Raw genomic sequence first — 22,817 nt, forward strand, 5'->3', positions numbered from 1 at the left:
GGTATTTCTTTGAATGTATAGATCACTGGGTAAAGTTGAGTAAAGTGGTTAAAGTGAAGAGAAGTCGCTCAGTCCTGTCTGACTCTTTCGACCCCATGGACTGTAGCCCACCAGGCTCCTCGGTCCATGGGATTCTCCAGGCAGGAATACTGGAGTGGGTTGCCATTTCCTTCTCCAGGGGGTCTTCCCGACCCAGGGGTCGAACCTGGGTCTCCCACATCGTAGGCAGATGCTTTACTGTCCGAGCTACCAGTGGACCATTTATAAACATACAGTTGATGCTAACAGCTGTGAGTCCTAATGTAGATTCCGTTGCTCACACATGCACATGAAAATCTGCATATTGCAGGTAGTGGTTTGGAAAAAATGCTAGGGACAATAGCGGAGCACTCCTCTCAGAAGCGCTGCGTCGCCAGTGCCCATGACGGCCCTGAGTCAGCACCACGTGGACCAACACGGACGTCACGATTCTGAGGCAAAGGTGGGCTCTGGGCGTGGAGAAGTTCTGCAAATACCTTGACTGATTCTCCTTTAAACGTATGCACAAGGGTGATACACGATTAAATAAAAAACTCTAGGTCTAAATAAGTTTCAACAAATATGAAATAAAAACATTTTAAGATGACAAAGAAGTGTCATAATTTACAAGTCTCCTTGGTGTCATCATTGTGACAGAGGTCTGTTTTTTGTTAGTGAGACATAGAAGTAATAGTGGATCTTAAAGCTGATGTCCCTAGATTCTATGATGTGCAGTAAATGGCGGTATCTGTGAGCCTCCTGGTAGAAATCCCATAGCATATGTAGCATATGTAGCATATGTGGAAGAGAATGTGAATTTAGTAGAGGAGACATTTACAAAGTTGTGGGCAGGGCTAAGGAAAATCAACCAGGGGGTGCAAGGTCTCTGGCTGGCCACAGCTGGGAGCTTTAGGGGCAAGAAGAAGAAGCAGTTACCACAACCTGGGGAGAGGCCATAGGAAAGAATGGCTTGACTCATGCTGCCCTCTTTGCAGGAAAGAGCCAGGGGAAGGAACACCCAGCCTCGCTGTCTGGCACCCCGGATCCTACGCACATGCCTAGGCCCCACTCCTGTGGGGCCTCCCTGGGAAGCAGAGGCGAGGTGTCATTTAAACACATCCAGAGATTCCCCTGCTGGACACAGGATGGTGGGGAGAGTGGGCATGGCTCTGGATGGGCACATGGAAATCATTAGTCGGAGGCTGCTAAGTTTTTGTTTGTTTTTAGCTTTTGCTTTATTGTACAAAGTTTAAAAGTTTCTGAATTGCTTTATTTTTTATTTTACTTTTATGTTTTACTTTTTTGCAAATAATCTTTAATGAGAAAGTTGAACTTGCTTTCACAAAAATTTTTTATACCAAAGTATAGTTGATTTAAAATGTTGTGTTAATTACTGTTGTACAGCAAAGTAATTCAGTTATATACATACATATATGTGTACGTTCCTTTTTTTTTTTAATTTGGCTGTGCTGGGTCTTAGTTGGGCTTCCCAGTTAGTGCTAGTGGTACAGAACCCACCTGCCAATGCAGGAGACGTGGGTTCGATCCCTGGGTTGGGAAGATCCCCTGGAGAAGGAAATGGCAACCCACTGCAGTACTCTTGCCTGGAGCATCCCATGGACAGAGGAGCCTGGTGGGCTACAGTCCATGGGGTTGCAAAGAGTCAGACACGACTGCAGCAACTTAGCAAGCACGCATGGGTCTTAGTTGAGGCAAGCGTGATCTTTCGTTGCAGCTTGTGGGGTCTAGTTCCCTGACCAGGAACCCATCCTGGGTCCCCTGCATTGGGAGTGCAGTGTCTTAGACACTGGACCACCAGGGAAGTCCCTTTTCCTTTAAAAAAAATATTTTCTTTTCTAAGATGGTTTAACAGTGAGTTGCTTCTAACTCCACGAACTGCTCTCACCCTGGTGTCCTGCACTGAGGCCTCCGGGGCAGAGACCAGGTGCACAGGAGCCTCGAGCTCCATCGCTGCGAGCAGGCCCGCTGTTTCTCCTTCACCCTCTGCAGGTTCTGCCACTTCCGCCCTGTGCACAGCGTGGCCATGTCTGGCCTCTGACAGTCTCCCCGCTCCCCTCCACAGCCCAGCATCTGATTTACAATGTGAGACACTTTGGGGAGAAATGAAACACCAGTTTCGGGGCTGAAACTTGGGTCAGAGCCAGCAGACGTCAGCTCACAGGCAGGGTAGTAGACAGCTGGAACTTGGATTGCGGGATGTTTATAAAGTGAGTTGTGCATGTTTCAGTCTTGGCCTGAACACCTGCTGGCCTGGTTGGCTTGCCAGGCAGAGTCTGTTCTGATTTAGAGCTCTCGGTCTGCCAACTTGATCTTGGAAGCTAACTCTTTTGCTTGTCAAACCCATGGCAGATATAGGATCAAAGGATCTGTGACATCACAGCTGTGTTACCACTACAGGGTCCCTGTCACTGGACAGGCCAGGAAACTGAGGCCCAGAAACTGCTGGACCCAGGTCTCAGCACCTGGGGTGGAACAAAGAACTCGAGGGTTTGAGTTTGCTGCCTGTGTTCAAGACTAGCCACGAGCACTTGGCTAAGTCCCTCAGTCTTCCTGTCCTCAGTTTCCATCTCTGCAAAATGGGGCTGAAAATAATTCCAAGCTCATTGTTCATGAGACTCTAATGAGCTCTGAGGCAGGTGCTCTGTGAATGATTTTGAGCAATGCAGATTCATGTCCATGGCCCCTTGTGAGCTAACCCAGAAAGGGCCTTGGTGTTTGTCGAGTGACTTAACGAGCGTGGAAAGGGCTCTACGGACTGTAAAGTATGCATGCATGCTATGCACTATGTTAAGTGGTGCTCTGTAATGAGGCTGGATTTCTGCAAAGCAGTGAATCTCACCAACCCCATCCGTGGGCTAGAGGGTCCCCAAGATGAAGGCCTTGTGTGCTTTTCTCAGCAGCAAATCCAGAGGTTTTACTCGTGGGATGTAAAGGCGATACTGATGGTTTAAACAAGAACTGCCCAGCTGTCATGTGATTCTTGATCAACTGCTTAGTCTGGACATTTAATGCTGGCCTGGCAGCCAAGGCAGTCATGAAGCCCTGGTTCATGGCCACAGCCAGGAGGAAGCCACTGAGGCTGGGAGTGAGTTCCCAGGGCTCCTGGGAGCATGTGGGTTGGACTGGGCCCAGCATAGGGTCTGCTCTGCAGCATGCAGGCCCACAGAAAAGTCTCAGCTTCCAGGAGTAGCAGGGAGGGGCCAGGAGAGGCCACGTAGCCCCCTCAGTGCTGGAGTCTGTCATGGACCCTGGCAGGAGTCATGACCTCGGCATCAGCCATATGGGGGCTGCTGCAAGCTCCACAGAGAAAAGTGTGGAACACAAGCTGAACGAGGCCTTGAAGACCCACTAGTCCCAGGCACTTTACAGAGAAACAGACAGAGGCCCAGAAAGGGGAAGGCCTGCCATGTGACACAGCAGGTCAGCCTGGAGCTCAGGTCCTCACTTTCCTGATACATGGCCTTTCCCAGTCTCTCCAACCACTTTAATAGTTTCCAGGCTCCCAGGGGTAGGCACTGCAGCTGCTCTATGTGGGGCCTGTCCATGGAACAGCCAGGATGCTCTCAGCAGAGTGGCTGCTTTGCATGCCTCCCTCATGCTCTAGTCTAAAGAGATGGCAGTGCCTGGAGTTGTGCAGTGCGTAGCCTGTGCAACTGTACATAGCAGCCCTGGCTGGACTTACACAAAATAGACTTCTATGACCATTCAGAGGGCATGTCCAGAAGTGGTCTATATGCTGTGTAGACATCCCCATCAATCTTGCTACCTAATGTTTTCCTTAAGAAGTTGGAATATACTCTAGTTAGACAACTCAGTAAGGTCCACACTCTCAGGACCTTACCTCATCCATCCTTTTATTTACTACATAAATAAGGAAAACAAGGCTGAGAGGTGAGAAGGGATTTGCATATGATCACACAGTGAGTTGGTCCCAGTTATTCTTGAGCGACTCCTCTGCAGACCCCTCTGGGGCCCTGGAAGTTTCTGTGAGTCTGCCCTTAGTTTCTCTCCCTTGGAATTCCACCTGTGTCCCCTGCAGTCCTGGCTGTGTACCCACCTCCACATCCTTGTCCATCTGCTCTGTGCGCCACTGCAGAGGGAATTTTCCCTGAACATTGACTCCCTACCCTTTCTCTGGGTCCTCTTGCCAATCCTTCCTGCTCCCTCTGCTCCAGATCCATCTTCCTAAGGGGCCATCCTGAAGCCAGGCTCACACAGGTACAAGCTCTCAGGGCCTCTCACACCCAGACGCCATCAGCTGTCGGGCGCCGTGTCCCCTGCCCCCTCCTCCTTCCCTCTGGCTACTCTGGTTTTTCTGCAGCCCATCCATTGCTGCTGTGGACCCATGTCCCGTAGATCCCGCGACCTAAGCGTCTCCAGTGCCTGGCCCTGCCTCCCACCTCTGCTGTCACTTCCGCTGCTCTGCCCCCCTGCTGCTCCTGCCATCTAGTCTCCCTGTCCCCCAGTCCATGCCCTCAAGGAGGTGAGAAGCCTTAAGAGGTCCTCGTGAATTTCTGTGTAAAATCTGAACAGCTCAGCCTGGCTTAGGAGCCCTTGCAGGTCCAGCCCCCATGAGACTGCCCCACCCATTGCCCACCTTCTGCTCCCTTCTCCCCAGCCTTATCAGATGTTTGTGGCCTTATCAGGCCTTGGCAGTCTTCTGTCCCTTTCACACGTGCTCTCACTTCCTGGGCATCCTCTCACCTCCTCGAAGACCCAGCTTGAGAGTCCCCTCCACCAAACATCAACCCTAAACCACTCTCTGGTAAGGGTAATGTTCAAAGCACAAAGACTCCCCATCTATCCACTATCCCAAGGCATCTCAGCAGGACACAGGCCTGAGGTTTTGGGGCTGAACTCTCTGCACGGTCATGCTACATCTACCCCCAGAACATTCTGGAAAGCCTGCCTTGCATGAGAGTGATGTTTGTATGGGAAGTCTGCTTTCATTTGTCAAGTGCATCATGGACAAGCACCAGGCTTCTGGAAGTGGTTGGAAGCCGTTGCCTTGCCCAGCGCCTCACAGTGGATCATAGCACCCCAGCAGGTTCCTGTCCCACTGCGAGGCCATCACTTCCCAGGCAGGGCTGTAACAGTTTGCATGGTCTGCCTCCCACCAGAATGAGTGCAGGGTGCTGCCAGGTGTCTTGGTGACCTTTCTTTTGCCCTGGAGGAAGGCGGCTCTAGTGCAAGGGGAGAGCTCTGGGCCAGTGCTGAGGGTCAGGACCCCGCCCTCGTGAGCATTCTGTGTCGAGACGTACTCCCCTTCGCCTGCTTGCCTGCTGGCCGGGAGGACCCTCACCGATGGATCTGCCTGCTCTAGACCTTTTGCTTCTGATTCTGGCTCCCAGGCTGTGCTTGTCAACAGTCTCCCAGAGGATGTGACTCTGGTCTGGCATTTGGAACTTTTGGGCTGCCATTCCCACGGGGCTCCACACCCAGTATTGTTATAATAACTCTGTGAGGCAGGAGGCTATTAACACACCTGTTCACAGGTGTGTAAGGTGAGTAAGGAAGCGTAAGGGAGACTTGGTGATAAGAGGCGACATGCTCAGGACATCCAAGCAGGCTTCTCCCTCCAGTCCTTGTGCTTCTGCACCTGCTGAAAATTTAGGACCTGAACTCTCAGTGTTCGGCAGATTCAACTTACAAGGAGAGGGGAGGATGGAGACCAGCAGGAGCACTCTGCACTCTTCTAGTCCCAGTAGGTGGAAAACGACTGGACCCTGAAGCGCTGGTTGGCGATACCTGGGGCCACCTAGTGGCGGCCCTGGGAACTTCAGACAGGTACCCAGGAGGCCATAAGGGGCTTGACCAGCACCAGCCCTTGGACCCCCAGTCTGTGCACCCTTGGGTGGCAGAGGCCCTTCCATTTATCACGGCAGCAAGATGGCTCTACAGAGGGCCCAACATCCATCTGAGGTGTTTGCTCCTTTGGATTCTGGTTTAGAAATCTAGAGTCTTTGAGTTGGGTCTGGCTGGGCTCCAAGCAAGTCCAGGCCCTTTGGGAACTCCGTTGCCCCACTTGTCAGTGAAAAGGCTGGTTTTGATCTCTGAGGAATCCTCTTGGCTTGAACATTTCCTATGTCATGACTGAGGACAACAGATGGCACTCAGATGGGGCTGGAAGAATTCTCAAGTCTGAGGTTCAGGATCTGGGAACAGGACCCAGATCCCAGACCTGCAAAATGAGCTCCGTCCACTCCAGGGGGGAGGGAAAGACAGGCTGAACCATGTCCAGCTCTCCTCCGGGACTCCTGTGTTCTCCAGGCGTTCTCTGTAGATGTTCAAATTAAAATATAATTGAAAAATGAGGCTGTAACTCTGGGATGAGGGGTAGCAGGGCCCAGGGCTGCTGACTTAATCAGGCGGCCTAATGTCATTACGTCTGTGTTAATAAGAGGCGCCGCAGCTGCGGGAGGAGGCCGCTCGCTGAAGCTCGGACGCTTTCCAGCTGACGGGGCTTCTCTTCTGCTGCTTTTCACTGCAAACAAATGCCACTTGGGTTCTTTCTCCATTCCAGAGAATTCCCTGGAGTGAGATGAACATATGGGCCAAGATGGACTTTTATATGTGTGCTCAGTCGCTAAGTCGTGTCTGCTTCTCTTTGAAAGCTGGAGCAGGAAAAGCTGCCTGGTTTGTAACCTGGGAAGAAGTGATGGTTTATCCTCAAAGAGACTCTGCTTAAGGGGCCCCGGCCCAACCCTGGAGAAGGTACCCCTTTCCCTCTCCCCCTCCTTTCTCTCTCTGACTCTTTCAGACTCTCTGCCCCCTTCCTTATCCTTAGCACCCCTTCCTCTTCAACTGCTCCTTTGCCAACATATTTGACAATGGCCCCATCAAGCCCCAGACAAACAAAAGCTGGCGTGACTGCTCTGGGCTCTGTTGTTGTCTAGTCACTAAGTCTTGTCTGAGTCCTGTGACCCCAAGGACGGTAGCTCGCCAGGCTCCTCTGTCCATGGGATCCTCCAGCAAGAATGCTGGAGTGAGTTGCCATTTCCTTCTCCAGGGGATCTTCCCGACGCAGGGATCGAACCTGGGTCTCCTGTGTCCCCTGCATTTGTAGGTGGATTATTTACCATTGAGCCACCAGGGAAGTCTGTCTCCCAAATGCTGGGATCCTCTGGACCCTGAGCCCTAGGCCTCATTTTAATTTGGAAAAATTTAACAAACAGAGGAAAAATTCTCTTAGGAAAATGATGACATCACGTACCTGCATTACTCTGAATTAACCACTGTTAGTATGTAACACTGGAGAAGGAAATGGCAACCCACTCCAGTGTTCTTGCCTGGAGAATCCCAGGGACCGCGGAGCCTGGTGGGCTGCCGTCTATGGGGTTGCACAGAGTCGGACACGACTGAAGTGACTTAGTAGCAGCAGCAGCAGCAGTACGTAACACATCATTTTAGTTAGTATCGGACACAAATGTGGCTTCAGGGAGGGAAGACCAGGCTGGGGAGACCAGTTAAGCGCCTGTCTTTATGCAGGAGCTCATTTACATACTGCTGTGGACTGATCACTAAAGTCAAGTCAGTAGAAAACGTTAGCACAGACTCATGGTCAGAAGGAGTGTGCTGCCCATTGTGGACAAGTGTACACAAACAGAAGGAGTTGGAAAATATTCTTGTCCACACAAGCAGCTGGAGCTGCCTAGACCATCTCTGGAAATATACACCAAGACTGGAAATGTAGCTACCTACAGAGAGGGGGATGATTGGATAGCATCACGGATTCAATGCACATGAACTTGGGCAAACTCCGGGAGGTAGTGAGAGACAGGGATGCCTGGCGTGCTGCAGTCCATGGGGGTCTCAAAGAGTCGGACACGATTCAGTGGCTGAACAACCACAATAACACAGAGAGGGGACCTCGGAGGCTGGGGCAGGGGAGGAGTGACAGTCACTTTTTACTCTCTATTCTAGATCTTTAGGGGACCAGGCAGGTGGGTAACATCGTGAGGGTGGGCTCAAGTCTGGAGTCTGAAGCTTACCCTTTGGACCATGCGTATCATGAATGATCCGTCCAGAAGCAGACCAGCACTGCCTTCCTTTCTCCTGCATCTTCACTCATGGTGACATCCTTCCCGCTACAGCCAGGGAGACCAGGCTTCTCACCAAATCGGAGACGATCCAAGGAGACCCAAGGTCCTCGATAAAGAAGCAGAAAATCACTGCTGTGTCTCCTCATATGATGGATACGCCCCACTGGAGCATCTGTCATGTGTTGCCAGCTGACCAGGAACCCTGCCTGGGAGTCTGGGGAGCGCGAGGAGGTGGACAGACAGGGATGCCTTCTGCTTCTACCTCCAGCCCTGTCTCTGGGCAATACCCCCTCCTCTCTCTAAAGCTGTCATAGATCAGCTGTCTGCTCGTCTCTCTGAAGGAGGTGCAGGTTCCACAATGCCCCTCATCTTCCTGATCCTGGGTTGCCACGTGCTCCTTCCAGTCTGTGTCCAGGACAGGCTCCAGCCCCTGGATGGGAGCACCCCGAGGCCCAGACTGGCAGGTGAGGGCTGGGTTCCTGACCAATCAGAGGGGAGACGGGGAGAGGCCACGTCTCCCAGTGGGACTCTGTACAGGATGCACAGTGTGCAGAGAAGGAGCAAGGACCTGGCCTTCCTGCCTGCCTTAGCCCCTTCTCTGGACTCTGGTCTCCGGCCCCTGTGTGCCAGCCCCCCGGGTGTTTCAGCCCCACTCGCTGGCTGTCCTCTCCCGCCAGGACTGCTGCTGCTGCACCTTCCTCATGGTATAAGCTTTACTTCTCCCCACTTGGGTGCTGACACCCTCCTGGAGAGCCCTACTCTGTCGCGGAGACCAGTGAAGTCTCTTCCAGGATAATCTCTTACACCCACTCGCACACCTTGAACTTGGAATCCACGCAGGCAGGGCTGGAAGCCGATGAGAGTGGCAAGCCTGAGTCCTGCCAGCTCTGGGGGCCGAGTCCTTTAACTGCTCCTCCAGCAGGGGGCACCTTGGGGCACCATCTCCCGCTGCCCAGGCCAACAAGGGGGTCATACGGTGTTGGACCTGTCTGGACCGCAAGGTGACCAGTTGACACTCAAAGCTGCCCACCTCCACCCCCAGTGTTAAGTGCCAAGGTTCCCTCTAGCTGCTCTGTAGTTTGAGCTGCTGTCAGTAAGCCACTGTGGGCCACGACGTGCCAGTTCCAAGCTCTGAGCCAAGCCCATCCCCAGCACCGGGAGGAAGGGCACTGCCCATTGACCTGGTCAGGCCCCTCCCACCTCTGAGCCTCCCCATCTGTAAAATGAAAGATCAGGAAGCATCTTCTCTTAAGACTGGTGCAGTCATGAAAAGGCCTTCTTGTTGCTATTTTGCCTGACGCTGCAGACATGAGATTTTACTAAAAAAATACACCCCTGCCTGTCCATGGGCATCTGGGCGTTGGCTGTGTTTCTAATTGTCAAGTTCTCTTCCTGTAGTGACAGCCTCCTCCTTCTACCTAAAATGCTTAGAAACACGTTGCAGTCCGGGAGGGGTTGGGACAGCTTAACTTGCTCTTTGTTTACCCTGCTTCTCAAGGGGGCCTGAGGCCCCTGGATGGACTAAGGGCACACGATCTCCTTTGGGCCACCTAGGAAGCAATTAGGGAAGTCCCAGGGGGCGCTAGTGGGTAAGAACCCACCTGCCAATGCAGGAGATGTAAGAGACATGGGTTCGATCCCTGGGTCAGGAAGATCCCCTGAAGCAGGGCATGACAACCCACTCCAGTATTTTTGCCCAGAGAATCTCATGCACAAAGGAGCCTGGCAGGCTATAGTCCATAGGGTCGCAAAGAGTCAGACACTACTGAAGCAACTTAGCATGCAGGAAGTAATTTCCCCAGCCTGAGGGGAAGAGAAGGGGAGGCAAGTATAGAGTAATAGAAACCCAGAGAAAAGCCCAAGTGGGTGCTGTGGGAGCTCCAAGGAGTTAATCAACTGCGAATTGCAAGTACTGGGAGACTTCCTGGAGGGGGTGATACTTGGGCTGTGTCTTGATGGATGAGTAGGTGTTTTCCAGAAAGAAGTCGGGGTGTAACAGGTGGAGGGCATGATACCTGCAAAGGAGAAAAAGGGCAGCATGAAGACTCCAAAGTCCTGGAGTGCAGACTTTGGCTCTACTGCCCCACATGACTTCAGAGAACTAGCCCTTGGACACTGGGTGAGGGGTGGCAGAGGGAAATGAACCCAGAAGGGACAAGAGTGCCCCCTTTTTTCTCCCCGCTCCCACCAGCCTTCAGGCTGCAGTCTAGCTCCCTCCCAGACTCCGTGTCCAAGCCTCAATTTGCTAAAGAATCTGTCAACTCAAATCCCCAAAGGAGGCGCCCTTGACTCCCTCACCTCTGCTGACCCTGCTCGGTACTCTGCAAATCTCGTCTAATTGCTGGCCTGGCTTCAGTGGGATCCCCTTTAAAAACCCACCCTCTACGTGGCCCCAGTTGACTTTCCTGGTGGAGTCACTTGTTTGTGGCATCCATAAATCCAAGCACCAAACTCAGCTCCAAAGTTGTTCACATCTGCCTTGCAATCCAGCTCTCAAGGTGTGTGGAAATCATATTACAAACCCTCCAGCCGAGCCTGCATCCACATCCCCAACCGCCCTCTTGGTGTCCCCTCCCCCACCACTTCAGCACCCAGGCCCAGTGCCTACAGCTAGAGATCTCCCCTGTGCCCCGAGCCCCCTACGCCGTCCCGGATTATTCAAGCTCTCCAGGCCCCAGCTGTTCTCAGTGCCTGGCCCTGCCTTGTCTGCAGAAACACCAATGAAGGCTGCAGCCTAGGCCCTCCCCTTGCTTTTTTCTGCCTCTGACCACCAGTCCTAGTGCTCCCCTGTGACTGTGCCTGGCATGCTATCCTCCTGTTTCTAGGGGAGCTGTGAGTACATGAAAGTTTCTTTCAATGGGATCGGCCTCTGTGTGGTGACTCAGTCACCTTTATGATAAATTCTAAGACCTGGGCACAACTCAGCAATCTCCTCTAACTCCCAGGCCTTAGACACTGGTCCATCGTGGTCTCCCACACTCGCGCTTCCCCTAAGAATCCGAGCTCACGTTTCTATCTGCCCTCATGACACTCCAGATCCATGTCTAAGTGATATATCAGGTTTACGGTGGCCAGACCTGAACTCTGGATTTCCTCCCACAAACTCACTCCTGCCTCTGCTTTTCTTTTCCCAGAAAATATCCTTTCTGTTCATCTGCTTGCTCGGGTCAAAGATCTAAGGGTTACCTTTGATTGCTCCCCTTTTCTTGAAAGCCCATGCATGTCTCTCTCTGGGAAATACCTACTCTCACCTTGACATTCAGGTCCCAGCTTAAATGTCTCCTCCCCAGAAAGGCCCTCCCTGACCTGTCTCATGGCCTCTGTTAATCCCCGACTTGGGAATCAAGGCCAGAACCTTGGATGTGTTCAGGGTCTGTCTTTTGCACATGATGGAGCGGGCTGGGCTCTCCTAGGTGTCTGCTGTGTCCCAGCATCCCGGGGAAGCCCGGGCACAGAGCAAGTGCCCAGGAGTGCCTCTGCTGGGTGTCAGGCGGAATGATCCAAGAGTCCTCAGGGCTGGGGGCTCAGGCACCTGGAGTGTGTTCTTGGGAGGGAGGAGCAGAGAAGAAGCTTAGAGAGGATGGGGAGGAGGTCATGGCCAAGCCAGAGAGAGAGGCAGCTGACACTCGGGCTGACCCTGGCCCAGGACCTGGAACACTGTCGACTCCAGCCATCCACTTCCTGATTCACACGTGTCCAAGTCCACTCTCTTTTTTTAAAGAAAACTATTTTTGTTTTTTTTTGGCTGTGCCAGTTCTTAGTTGCAGCAACTGGGATGGACTCGTAGCCACTGAGCCACCAGGGAAGTCCCCAAGTCCACGCCCCTTTACAGTCACATACATCTGAACGAGATGCGGTCATCTCAGCCTTCAAAGCCATTTGAAATCTGGTTAAAATGGGCATTTAAGGTGGCTTCCCTAGGAAGAGGTTTGGGAAGGCTGCCTGATAGGTATACAAGCCTCCAGTTTCTCATAGTAGTGGGTGGTGATCCCACTCCTCCTTGATCAGGGAGAGAAAGGCCCTCCCCAAACCCTGCTGACCTTTGATCCTGGACCCAGAGCCCAGGACCCTCAGCAGGCCTCCCATCCCGGGGCAGAGGAGGGGGCTCCCGGGTCAATCAGAGCCCCCCGAGAGGCCACTTGGTCTCTGATAATGCTTCCCCAACTCATCTGAGTGAGATCTCATATGGTTCCACTCTGCCCTCCAGGAGGAGAATGCCTTTGGGAGAAGTGGAGAAGTGCATACTTGGTGATGCATGGCCAGGCGAGGAGAGAATGCAAAGCCAAGTGAACCACAGGCTTTGGAATGTAAGCGTGCTTTTTGGGTCCTTGAAAGTGGTCCACTGAACCCAAGGAGCGTGTGGTTACGGTATGGAGGGGCTCCGTTCTCACTTCACCCCTGCCCCAGACCAGAAGGACTCTTTGGAAAAATGAAATTTGAAGCTAGCTTGTCATCTGTGAGTCTAAAATGATGGAAAAGGGGTGATGGGGCAATGCCAACATTCAAACAGTACTCTTCAGCCCAGAGTCAGGTCCTCCTGGCCGGCAGCCTCAGGGTGCAGGGGGCATGGTGCCCATAGCCACCTGGGATCCTTTCCATAGACTTTAATCTTCTAAGAGCTGCAGGATGGTCTCCTGGCTTGTCTTTCTTCCTGCTTTTATTCTAATAGGCCTTATACGAGAAACTTAAAATGACTCAGGGGAAGCTGAGGAAGGAAAAGGGAAGGGCGGCCCTGGTGGGGTCAGCAGCAGGAGCCCCGCAGGGACTGTCATTAGGGACCCAGGAAATGCATCTGCAAGCAGGTCAAGGAAGGGAGGGCGCATGCTGGAGACCGTGAACTGGAGGCTCACTGGGTAGAGCCTCGTGAAAGAAGAAAGCACCGGTGCTGCATTATATTGTTTAACACCAATGTTGGTGTGGGTTTTTTTAGCATTTCCAGCCTGCTTCCATTGTTAGTAGTTGTATCCTCTTTCATTCTAAGAGGAGGCAGAGTAGGCATGAGTTGTTATTCCCATTTACAGATGGGGAGAAGTGTCCAGAATGGGGATCCTCACCCAAAGGCATGGGTCTACCCCTGTGACTTCTTTGAACCAGGGGCTCTCTTTACTTGGACAATTCCTTTGCTTCTTTGAGAACGCAAATCAGGAGAATCAGCCTCCAGAAACTGCCCTGGGGTCCCACCCTCACCCCCAGTAACGCACTGAAGTACATCCTGTCATCAGTGTTGTAACTAAGTCCCCCTCCCCTCCTGGAACGTTCCCTCCGAGAGGCAAGCGACTCCCTTGGGCCCTGCTCCATCTCCCAGGCCTGGCCTCGCCCTCCTACCAGCAAGTGCTGAGCACATGTCAGTGGGTAGAGGTTTGGGGGTGTGGGTGGAAGCAATGAACAAACATCAATGTGATCCCGAACCCCCTGCTCAGCGAAAACAAGGAGGGGCTTCCAAGTATCCCAGATCTATTCAGCAATGGAGACTAGATCTTCCTGGGGTGGGAGGTGGGAGGTGGGGGCAGGAAGGAGGTGGGCAGGGGCTCTGGAAGGTGCTGGATGGTGTGGGATGTGGAGGGCTCCCTTCAGAAGCCTGATGGGGTGGGAGCTTGGGCTGCAGGCCTGGGAGACCATGAACTTGGGAGCAGAAGGACCTAAAGTCTCCCTCACCTGCAACGCAGGAGACTCTGAACAATTCAGAGGGCGCCCACTTGTGGTCACTTGAGGCCAAAGTCGAGCACCCACAGAAGAATCCTGCATTTTCCTCTCGTAGCCAAACAACAGTGCAGAAAAAAAAGGCTCAAAAGAGAGGGTGGGAGCACTGCTTTCAGAGTCAGGAAGCTTGATCTCGCCATGCCACGAGCTCACCTGGGTGCTTTGGACAAGCCGTTTCAGCTCTCAGCTTTAGTTCCCTCACCTGATTAATAAGGAGGTCAGATGAAATGAAATGATACGGGATGGATGACAGAGGATGAGATGCTTGGATGGCATCACCGACTCGATGGACATGAGTTTGAGCAAGCTGCAGGAGTTGGTGATGGACAGGCGTTCTGAACGTCCGTGGGGTCACAAAGAGTCAGACACAACTGAGCAACTGAACTGAACTGGACTGATGAAATGAATGGGAAATGCTGACCACCGGCCAGCTGTGGGCTAAGCACGGGCCTGTGTTATTTGGGCTCCTCCAAGGGCGTGGCTGGTAGGTGACAGAGGAAAAACTGAGGCTCGATTGGTTGAGTGGCTTGTCTTCAGTCACCCAGCTGGAAAGTGGCAGAATTGGGCACGCCCCCCTCCCCCAACTCCCATGGGTTTCTCATGGCCTCCACGGTCCTGCTATTTCTGTCCTATGGTTCAAGGTATCTGCTGGAGAGAGAGAGATTCGCAGGAGCCCTTAGGGCCGTGGCAGGCAGCTAAGACGGGAAGTGAAGAGCCAGTTGGCCAGGCTTTCCGGCCACAGTGCTAGCGCTAAGTTGCTTCAGTCGCGTCTGACTCTGTGCGGCCCTGTGGACCATAGCCTGCTCCTCCGTCCAAGGGATTCTCCAGGCAAGAATACTGGGGTGGGTTGCCATTACCTCCTCCAGTGGATCTTCCCAACCCAGGGATCGAACCCACGTCTCTTACGCCTCCTGCATCGGCAGGCGGCTCTTTAGCACTAGCGCCGCTGGGGAAGCCCGGCTGCGGCTGCGGCTGCTGCGGCTGCCGCTAAGTCGCTTCCGTCGTGTCCGACTCTGCGCGACCCCAGAGACGGCAGCCCACCAGGCTCCCCCGTCCCTGGATTCTCCAGGCAAGAACACTGGAGTGGGCTGCCATTTCCTTCTCCAATGCATGAAAGTGAAAAGTGAAAGTGAAGTCGCTCAGTCGTGTCCGACTCTTAGCGACCCCATGGACTGCAGCCCACCAGGCTCCTCCGTCCATGGGATTTTCCAGCAAGAGTACTGGAGTGGGGTGCCATTGCCTTCTTCGTGGGAAGCCCTAAGTAAGCTCATATACAAAATGCACCCTCAGGACTTCCCTGGTGGCTCAGTGGTTAAGACTGCACCATCTCTATGCGGAGGGCTCGGGTTCAATCTCTGTTCAGGGAACTAAGATCCCCCTGCCATATGGTGCGGCCAAAAATTTAAAGCACTATCTGTGGGAGTTCCCTGGTTCCTAATGGTTAGGATTCCAGGCTTTCACTGTCATGGCTCAAGTTCAGTCTCTGGGCAGGGAACTGAAATCCCACAAGCTGCATGGCATGACCAAAAAAAAAAAAAAAACAACAAACAAAACAAAACCCAAAATGTATTGCCTTTGCGGAAGAAATTATGACCACCACTCAACTAGCCATCAAAAAACTATGTTCTCTGGGCCAAGCGCTTACCCGGGAGAAGATCCAGCTGCCCCAGGGCTCCGCTCTTATCCTCTGCCCCGCGGTGGTGGAGGATGTGGGGAGTGAACCTGCGCCCCTATCTGTCTCCTTATAGATGGATGTAGCGCTCTGACCAGGGCTTACTGGTCTCAAGGGAAGCTCCTGACACGGGGCATCTGATAGGGACTCATAGGGACCCCGGGGGGAAGGTTGAGTGGAAGTGGAGGGGAAGCTGATGGCAGAGCAGAGACCCTCCTACACTGCTCCAGGTGTCTCAGGGGGAGTTAGAAGTGCTCCAGCAGTGAGGTTTTGGATTTTTTTTTTCTGGTCCAGGCTTTGGACATTCCCTCCAATGAGATGACCATTTCATAGGATCGAGGAAAGAAGAAAAGAAAGAGCGACTCTCTAACATCATCACCTGTGTCCTCCCGGGCACTGCTCATTAATATCTAAGTTAACCTCCACTTTAACTATTTCAAAATTAATTATTTATCTTATTGTAATAGATGTTAATTAATATTTTAACTGAATTGAATTAAAAGCAAAAATAAACTGTAACTATCTTGTAAGTTTCACCATTATATTGCAAAGCTTTTCTGTGTTAGGAGAGTATTATTCTGTCACATGTAAACACTTAAAGCATCAGCATTTCTGCACCTCCCTCCAAGTTAGAATGTGTTAAAATTTTTTTAATATGATGAGAACTTCATGACATGGAAGTGGTACAGGGCTTGCCTGAACCCAGGCTGCGTGTCCCTGGGGCCTGCATCCATTCATAACGGGACTCAGCCTCCCTGGGGAGAGACCTGGCAGAGGAAACTGAGTCAGAAGCCCAGAGGTATGGGCCAGACCAGTGTCCCGGAGTGTGGGAAACATTCATTCGCTGAGAATTTACTTCTCCAGCACCATGTGTGAGGTACAGTTCTAGGCACTGGGACAATCGAGTTAGCAGGAGTCCAAGTTCCTGCCTTCCGTGTGACTGACCTCTAGTGGCATCAGGCAGTAAAGCAGGTGCGTAAATATCCACAGGGCTTCGTGGAGGTGAGTGTGATGGGAAAGAGTAAAGCAGAGAATGCAGCAGGAGGATAGGGGGGATAAAGACATAAATGAGGTGAAAGGGTGGACCCTGCAAAGATCCAGGGCAGAGGTTGGCAGTTTTCTATAAAGGACCAGATGGTAAGTATTTCTGGCTTTGTACGCCCTCTGGTGTCTGTCGCAGCCACTCTTGCCCCAGAGCAGCACAGATGGATCAGGGCCTGGCTGTGTCCCAGGAAAACTTTATTTATAGAACTAGGTGGCGGGAAGGGAGTTCCTGAAAGCGGGAACAGCAAATGCAAAGATGGAGTGCCTGGTGATTGAGGAAAAGCAAGGAGAACTGTGGTTCCCTGAAACAAACACAGGAACACCGTACAAGGGGGTGATGTTGGCCAGAAGAGCTTGGGTCTGGCATGGGGGCGGAGGTGAGCGGGCACTGCGTTCACCATGGTAACTCTTCTTATTTATTTATCTGTTCATTTATTTGGCTGTTTGGGGTCTTAGCTGTGGCGTGTGGGATCTTTCACTGCAGTGTATGGATCCTCCAGTTGTGGTGTGTGGGCTCCATGTGGGAATCTTAGTTCCCTGACCAGGGATCGAACCTGTGTCCCTTGCATTGCAAGGAGGATTCTTAACCTCTGGATCACCAAGGAAGTCCCGTGGTAACTCTTCTTACTCCCCTCCTACCTAGTCAGGACCTGTGAAGGACCCTGGGAAGGGAATGCACAAAGCAGGCTTGAAGAGCCCATTTGCTCGTTACGTAATTGTTCCTCTCCTGTAGCAAGACTTTGTTCAGAGAATCCTTTAAAGATATATTTTGGGTTGGATTTGGGTGACATACAGAACTGCAATCAGAGGTCAGGAAGCGAAAGTTAGGTGATGAAAAGGAGCCCACTGTGTAGGACCAAAGAGGAGCAGACGCTCCAGGTGGGAAGCACAGGGCTGGAGATCCAAGAGGCCAGACCAGACAAGAGGGGACAACGCCTCCCACTTCTCTGAGGGGTGCAGTGGTGTAGACGCAGCCCGAGGTCAGACCCAGCTCTTCTGCTGCTCAGTACAGTGACAGTAAAGAATTCTAACTCCCCAAACCTCAGTTTCTTAACCTGTCAAATGGGAAGGATAACTCCCGTCTTAGAAAGTCTCATTTATTCATTGGTTCATTGAGGATTAAATGAGACGGCCGGTATAAAACTCTCAGCACGTTGTGGTGTTCAAGGGGCATCAGGCCCCTGCCCCACCACCTTTCTCTGGGGAAATCCCACTCCCAGGGGGCAAAGGCTCCTCTTTGATGATGAGAGTGTGTTGTTTGTGCAAAGCAGCCAAGAGGGAGAGCTGTGGCCAGGAGGGCCAAGCATTGCGGAGGCAGCTGCTATTTACACTTTGGGAGGTGACTGTTGAGTTTCCAAGATGGCTCGGAAGCCAACCAATTATTTTGCTCCATATTCTAGTTTGTTCACTGAACCACATTCAACAGGCTTTATTATGCACCTACTGCATGCAAATATGGCCTCCCAAGTGGTGCTAGTGGTAAAGAACCCACCTGCCCGTGCAGGAGATGTAAGAGAAGTGGGTTCAATCCCTGGGTCAGGAAGATCCTCTAGAGGAGAGTATGGCAACCTACTCCAGTATTCTTGCCTGAAGAATCCCATGGACAGAGGAGCCTGGTGGGCTACAGTCCACTGGGTCTCAAAGAATCGGACATGACCGAAGCGACTTAGCACACATGCATGCAAATATACATGGAAGACAACTTACTTTCTCACCTTATCCTGCCCTACTTCCTGGGGCGACCTCCCCCCTCCACTGCACTAAAGTTCTCACTGGCTCCATTCTCCAACATTCCTAACACCCCAGTCTCAGTTTGTTGACTGAATCAGTGAACTCTGGCCTGGAGAGTGGGAGCACTTGAGTCCTTGGGGAGTCACTTCCCTTCTCTTTGCCCTGTTCCCTTAATGAAAACCCCAGAGACTTGGTTACCAGAATGTCAACCTTAGCATCCTGTGATGGGTTACCAGAATGCCAAGCTTTGCATCCTGTGATCTCAAACTGGATCCAGGGACACCTAGCTAATCCAGGCCCATGGAAGACATCACTAGCTGATTGGGGCATTCTAACTGCTAAGCCCTGAGGGGCCCTCGGAATCTTTCCAGGGGCACCCGCCAGCCATCACCAATCAAATCCGAGTTGGCAGTTGAGATTAAACGGACTTTTCATCCCGGGCTGGTGTCCTGGGTGAGGTGAAGAGACACATCAGAAAGGCGCCAGAAGGTACAATCCAAGTGATGGGGCATGCGGAGGGCGGCAGGGGCCAGAATGGGATCTCTCATGGTGAGAAGTGAAGCCCTGGTCCACTGGGGCGTCCACGGGGCACTGAGATACTACTTCCATGTCACTCCTGTCACATCAGCCCCTCTACGGGTGAGACATGCCCAACGTGGATGTCACCTGGGCAGTTTTGGACCCAGCACAGAGGGGAAGCAAAGGAGAGGGAAGGGCATCGGCTATGAGCCAGGCACCTCGTTAGCCTTTTTCAAAGATGATGTTTCTTACTTCCCATTATCTGCCTTGCCGGGGAACTTCATTTTAAAGATGAAGAACCTGAGGCTCAGAGCTTATTATCATAAAACTATGATAATCTGCTGGGGTTGAACTCCAGCTTCACCTCTTCTAGCTGTGATGTCTTGGGCAAGTCCCCTAGTCAGCCTGTGGCTCAGTCTTCTCATCTGTAGAGTGGGGATGATAGCAACAGCCAGCTTGTTATGAAGGAATTGATACAGATGACATTTTTGGAACATTCTCTACAGCATAGAGTAAGAGGTCTATTTGCTAGGCTGTTAGCATGGATGTCTTATTCATTTTGACATCTCTGGTGCCTCGTAGAATGCCTTGCACATAGTAGGTGCTCATTAAATACTTTGGAACCAAACCACTGGGCTCTGACTATCCTTAGAAGAGTCTTGCATAACTCTCCATGTCCCCATTTCACAGAGAGAAAAACTGAAGCTCTGTGTGATTAGCTGACCTGCCCAAAGTGCCAGAGCTAAGAAATGGTGGAGCCAGCCTCCACTCCAGGTGTATCCCCCAGAGTGCTTCCCTAAGGGGCTTTACCCTTCACTTTTTCCTTAAAATGTCTCCAAGTCTCACCCGCTGCTCAGCCCCTGAATAGAGGATACATAACCATGTGACAGGAGAATGCACGAGTGGACAGTGATTCTGATCAGAAGGAATTCATTAGCCAATGAAGTCTGAAAGCTAGATCTATAAAGAAAATGAGGTGTTTGATAAGTGTGTCCCAAGCTGACTTTGATTGCAGGCAGTGGGAGGTGAAAAAATGAACATGATATAAAGCAGATTAAGAGAGTTCAAGGTGCCCATAAGCTGGGTAGGGATTGAACACAGGTTTTACCTTATTTGTTTGGTGGAGGCTGCTGAAAGGTGCAGAGCCGCTGCAGGGGTCAGCAGGAGAGGGTGTTGTGATCTGTTAGTGATGTCTGCATGGGGAAGGAAGTGACCAACGGGGATGGAAGTGAACAACGGGCATCCAACGACCATCTGTAAAGGAAATGATAAAAGGCTGGTTCTTTGGCTGGGATCTGGCCCCAAGCCTCGTGGCAAAGGGTCCTGAGCCTTTCCTCTATCTCCTGATGCTCACTCGGTGACCGAGGTGTTTTGTAAATGGCCAGCCTCCAGAACAGCCGGGGGCACTGACTCTAGAGAAACTGAGCACGGGCAAAGGGCAGAGCCCTCCTTGGTGAGACGGACACTGTCTGTCTTCTTCCTAACCTCATCTGCAAGTTTGCTTTAGTGTCCAGTCACTCAGTCGTGTCCGACTCTGCAACCCCATGGACTGCAGCACGTCAGGCTTCCCTGTCTATTACCAACTCCCAGAGCTGGCTCAAACGCATGTCCATTGATTGAGTCGGTGATGCTATCCAACCAGCTCATCCTCTGTAGTCCCCTTCTTCTCCTGCCTTCAATCTTTCCCAGCATCAGGGTCTTTTCCAATGAGTTAGTTCTTCTCATCAGGTGGCCAAGATACTGGAGTTTCAGCTTCCGCATCAATCCTTCCAATGAATATTCAGGACTGATTTCCTTTAGGATGGACTGGTTGGATCTCCTTGCAGTTCAAGGGACTCTCAGGAGTCTTCTCCAACACCACAGTTCAAAAGCATCAGTTCTTTGGCACTCAGCTTTCTTTATGGTCCAACTCTCACATCCATATATGACTACCGGAAAAACCATAGTTTTGACTAGATTGACCTTTGTTGGCTGAGCAATGTCTCTGCTTTTTAATAAGCTGTCTAGGTTGGTCATAGCTTTTCTTCTAAGGAGCAAGCGTCTTTTAATTTCATGGCTACAGTCACCATCTGCAGTGATTTTGGAGCCCCCCAAATTAAAGTCCCTTGTTGTTTCCATTGTTTCTCCATCTATTTGCCATGAAGTGATGGGACCGGATGCCATGATCTTAGTTTTCTGAATATTGAGTTTTAGGCCTGCTTATTCACTCTCACTTTCCTCAAGAGGCTCTTCAGTTCTTTGCTTTCTGCCATAAGGGTGGTGCCTTAGTGTACTAAGTGACTTCTAGTGTTGGAACTATAATGAGGCTTTGGACCTGGACATGTTTCCAGGCTCTCTGAGAATCTTCACCTGCCTAATTTATCTGTCCTGGAAGGAGTCTCAGAGAGCACCCAGGCACTGAATTTCCAGCCTGGCTGCACATTAGAATCACCTGGTTCAAAAAAAGAAAACAGGGTCTGACTCACCTCCCTCATCCCACCCAATAAAAGATTCTGAATTTGTTGGTCTGGGGAAGGGCCTGGCATCAGATAGAGAAGCACTGATCTGAGACAACAGTAAAATGATGGTAACGTGTTGAAAATAACAAGTTATGTGTGTACACTGAAATATGTAGGGCAACCACTAAAAAAGAAAAAAACTATATAAAGAGAAATATTTTAAAAAAACAGAAAACAAATGACCAAATGTCAGATTTAATCCCTAACATTACATCAGTTAATGTAACTTAAATGGCATAAAAATTGGAAGAGATTGGCAGAGTTGATTAATAAAATTATCCAATCACATATTGTCCCACAAGAGACTCACTTCAAATATAACTGTAATAGGCAGGTTGAAGGTAGAAAGATGAATAAAGATATATTATGCAAGCATTAATTAAAAAAAAATCAGGAGTGGCTATATTAATACCAGGTAAAGGCGATGGCACCCCACTCCAGTACTCTTGCCTGGAGAATCCCATGGACGGCGGAGCCTGGTGGGCTGCAGTCCATGGGGTCGCTAAGAGTCACATATGACTGAGCGACTTCATTTTCACTTTTCACTTTCACGCATTGGAGAAGGAAATGGCAACCCACTCTGGTGTTCTTGCCTAGAGAATCCCAAGGACGGGGGAGCCTGGTGGGCTGCCGTCTATGGGGTCTCACAGAGTCGGACACAACTGAAGCGACTTAGCAGCTTAGCCGCAAAGTAGATGTTAGAGCAAAGAGACCTACCAAGGATAAAGAGAAGCATTATGTAATACTTAAAGTGTCAATCAACCAAGAAACAAAACATAGCCATCCTAAATGTTTGTGCATCAAAAAACAGAGCTGCAAAGTATATGAAGTAAAACCCATAAGGCTGAAAGGAAAAGAAGACAAGTCCACAATTATAGTTGAACACTTAGACAACCCTCTTTCAGCAACTGATAGAACTACTAAACAGAAAACCAACAAAGATGTAAAAGAACTGAACGGCATCATCAGCCAGCAAGATCTCATTGACATATAACACTCCAGCCAGCAAGAACAGAATATACATTCTTTTCAGGTGTTTGTGGAATATTTGCTAGGATAGACCATATCCTGGCTCATTAAATAAACTTCAACAAATTTAAAAGAATTTACATTACACTGTGTATGTTCTCTGACCCTAATGAAATCGAATTAGAATCAATAGCAGAAAGATCTCCTCAAATCTCTAGGTGCCAGAAATTAAAACAACATACTTCAGGAGTATATGAGCGAGAGAGACAGATTTATTATGAGGCACTGACTCATGCAATTATAGAGGCTAAGAGATCCCATGATCTCTTAGTTTGCCAAATGCAAGCTAGAGACCCAGCAAAGCTGGTAGTGTACTTCCAGTCTGAGTACAAAGATCTGAGAACCAGGCGAGCTGAATATGTAAGTCCCGGTTCAGTTCAATGGCAGGAGAAGACTGATGTCCCTGCTCAAGCAGGGAACCGGGAAAGAAATAAATCCTCCCTCCTTTGCTTTTTGTTTTATTCAGGTCCTCAACAGATTGGATGGTGCCGCCCACACTGGGAAGGGCAATGCCTTCTTCTCAGTCCAGTATTTCAAATTCTC

The 22,817-nt window shown here is 50.9% G+C and overlaps 1 long non-coding RNA gene across 1 annotated transcript in view; it reads right to left on the reverse strand.

The window, feature by feature from the left end:
• Positions 1–238: 238 nt before the first annotated feature.
• Positions 239–22,817, reverse strand: part of LOC138984326 (uncharacterized) — a 29,131-nt gene continuing 6,552 nt past the window's right edge. Inside the window, exons 2-4 of the long non-coding RNA XR_011461550.1 lie at positions 19,856–20,001; positions 8,031–8,187; positions 239–6,684 (exon numbers count right to left, since the gene is read on the reverse strand). This is a non-coding gene — a long non-coding RNA (uncharacterized lncRNA). The remainder of the gene's footprint in view (positions 6,685–8,030; positions 8,188–19,855; positions 20,002–22,817) is intronic.

This window comes from Bos mutus, chromosome 21 (assembly GCF_027580195.1).
Source record: "Bos mutus isolate GX-2022 chromosome 21, NWIPB_WYAK_1.1, whole genome shotgun sequence".
In the NCBI taxonomy this organism is placed as follows: Eukaryota; Metazoa; Chordata; class Mammalia; order Artiodactyla; family Bovidae; genus Bos; species Bos mutus.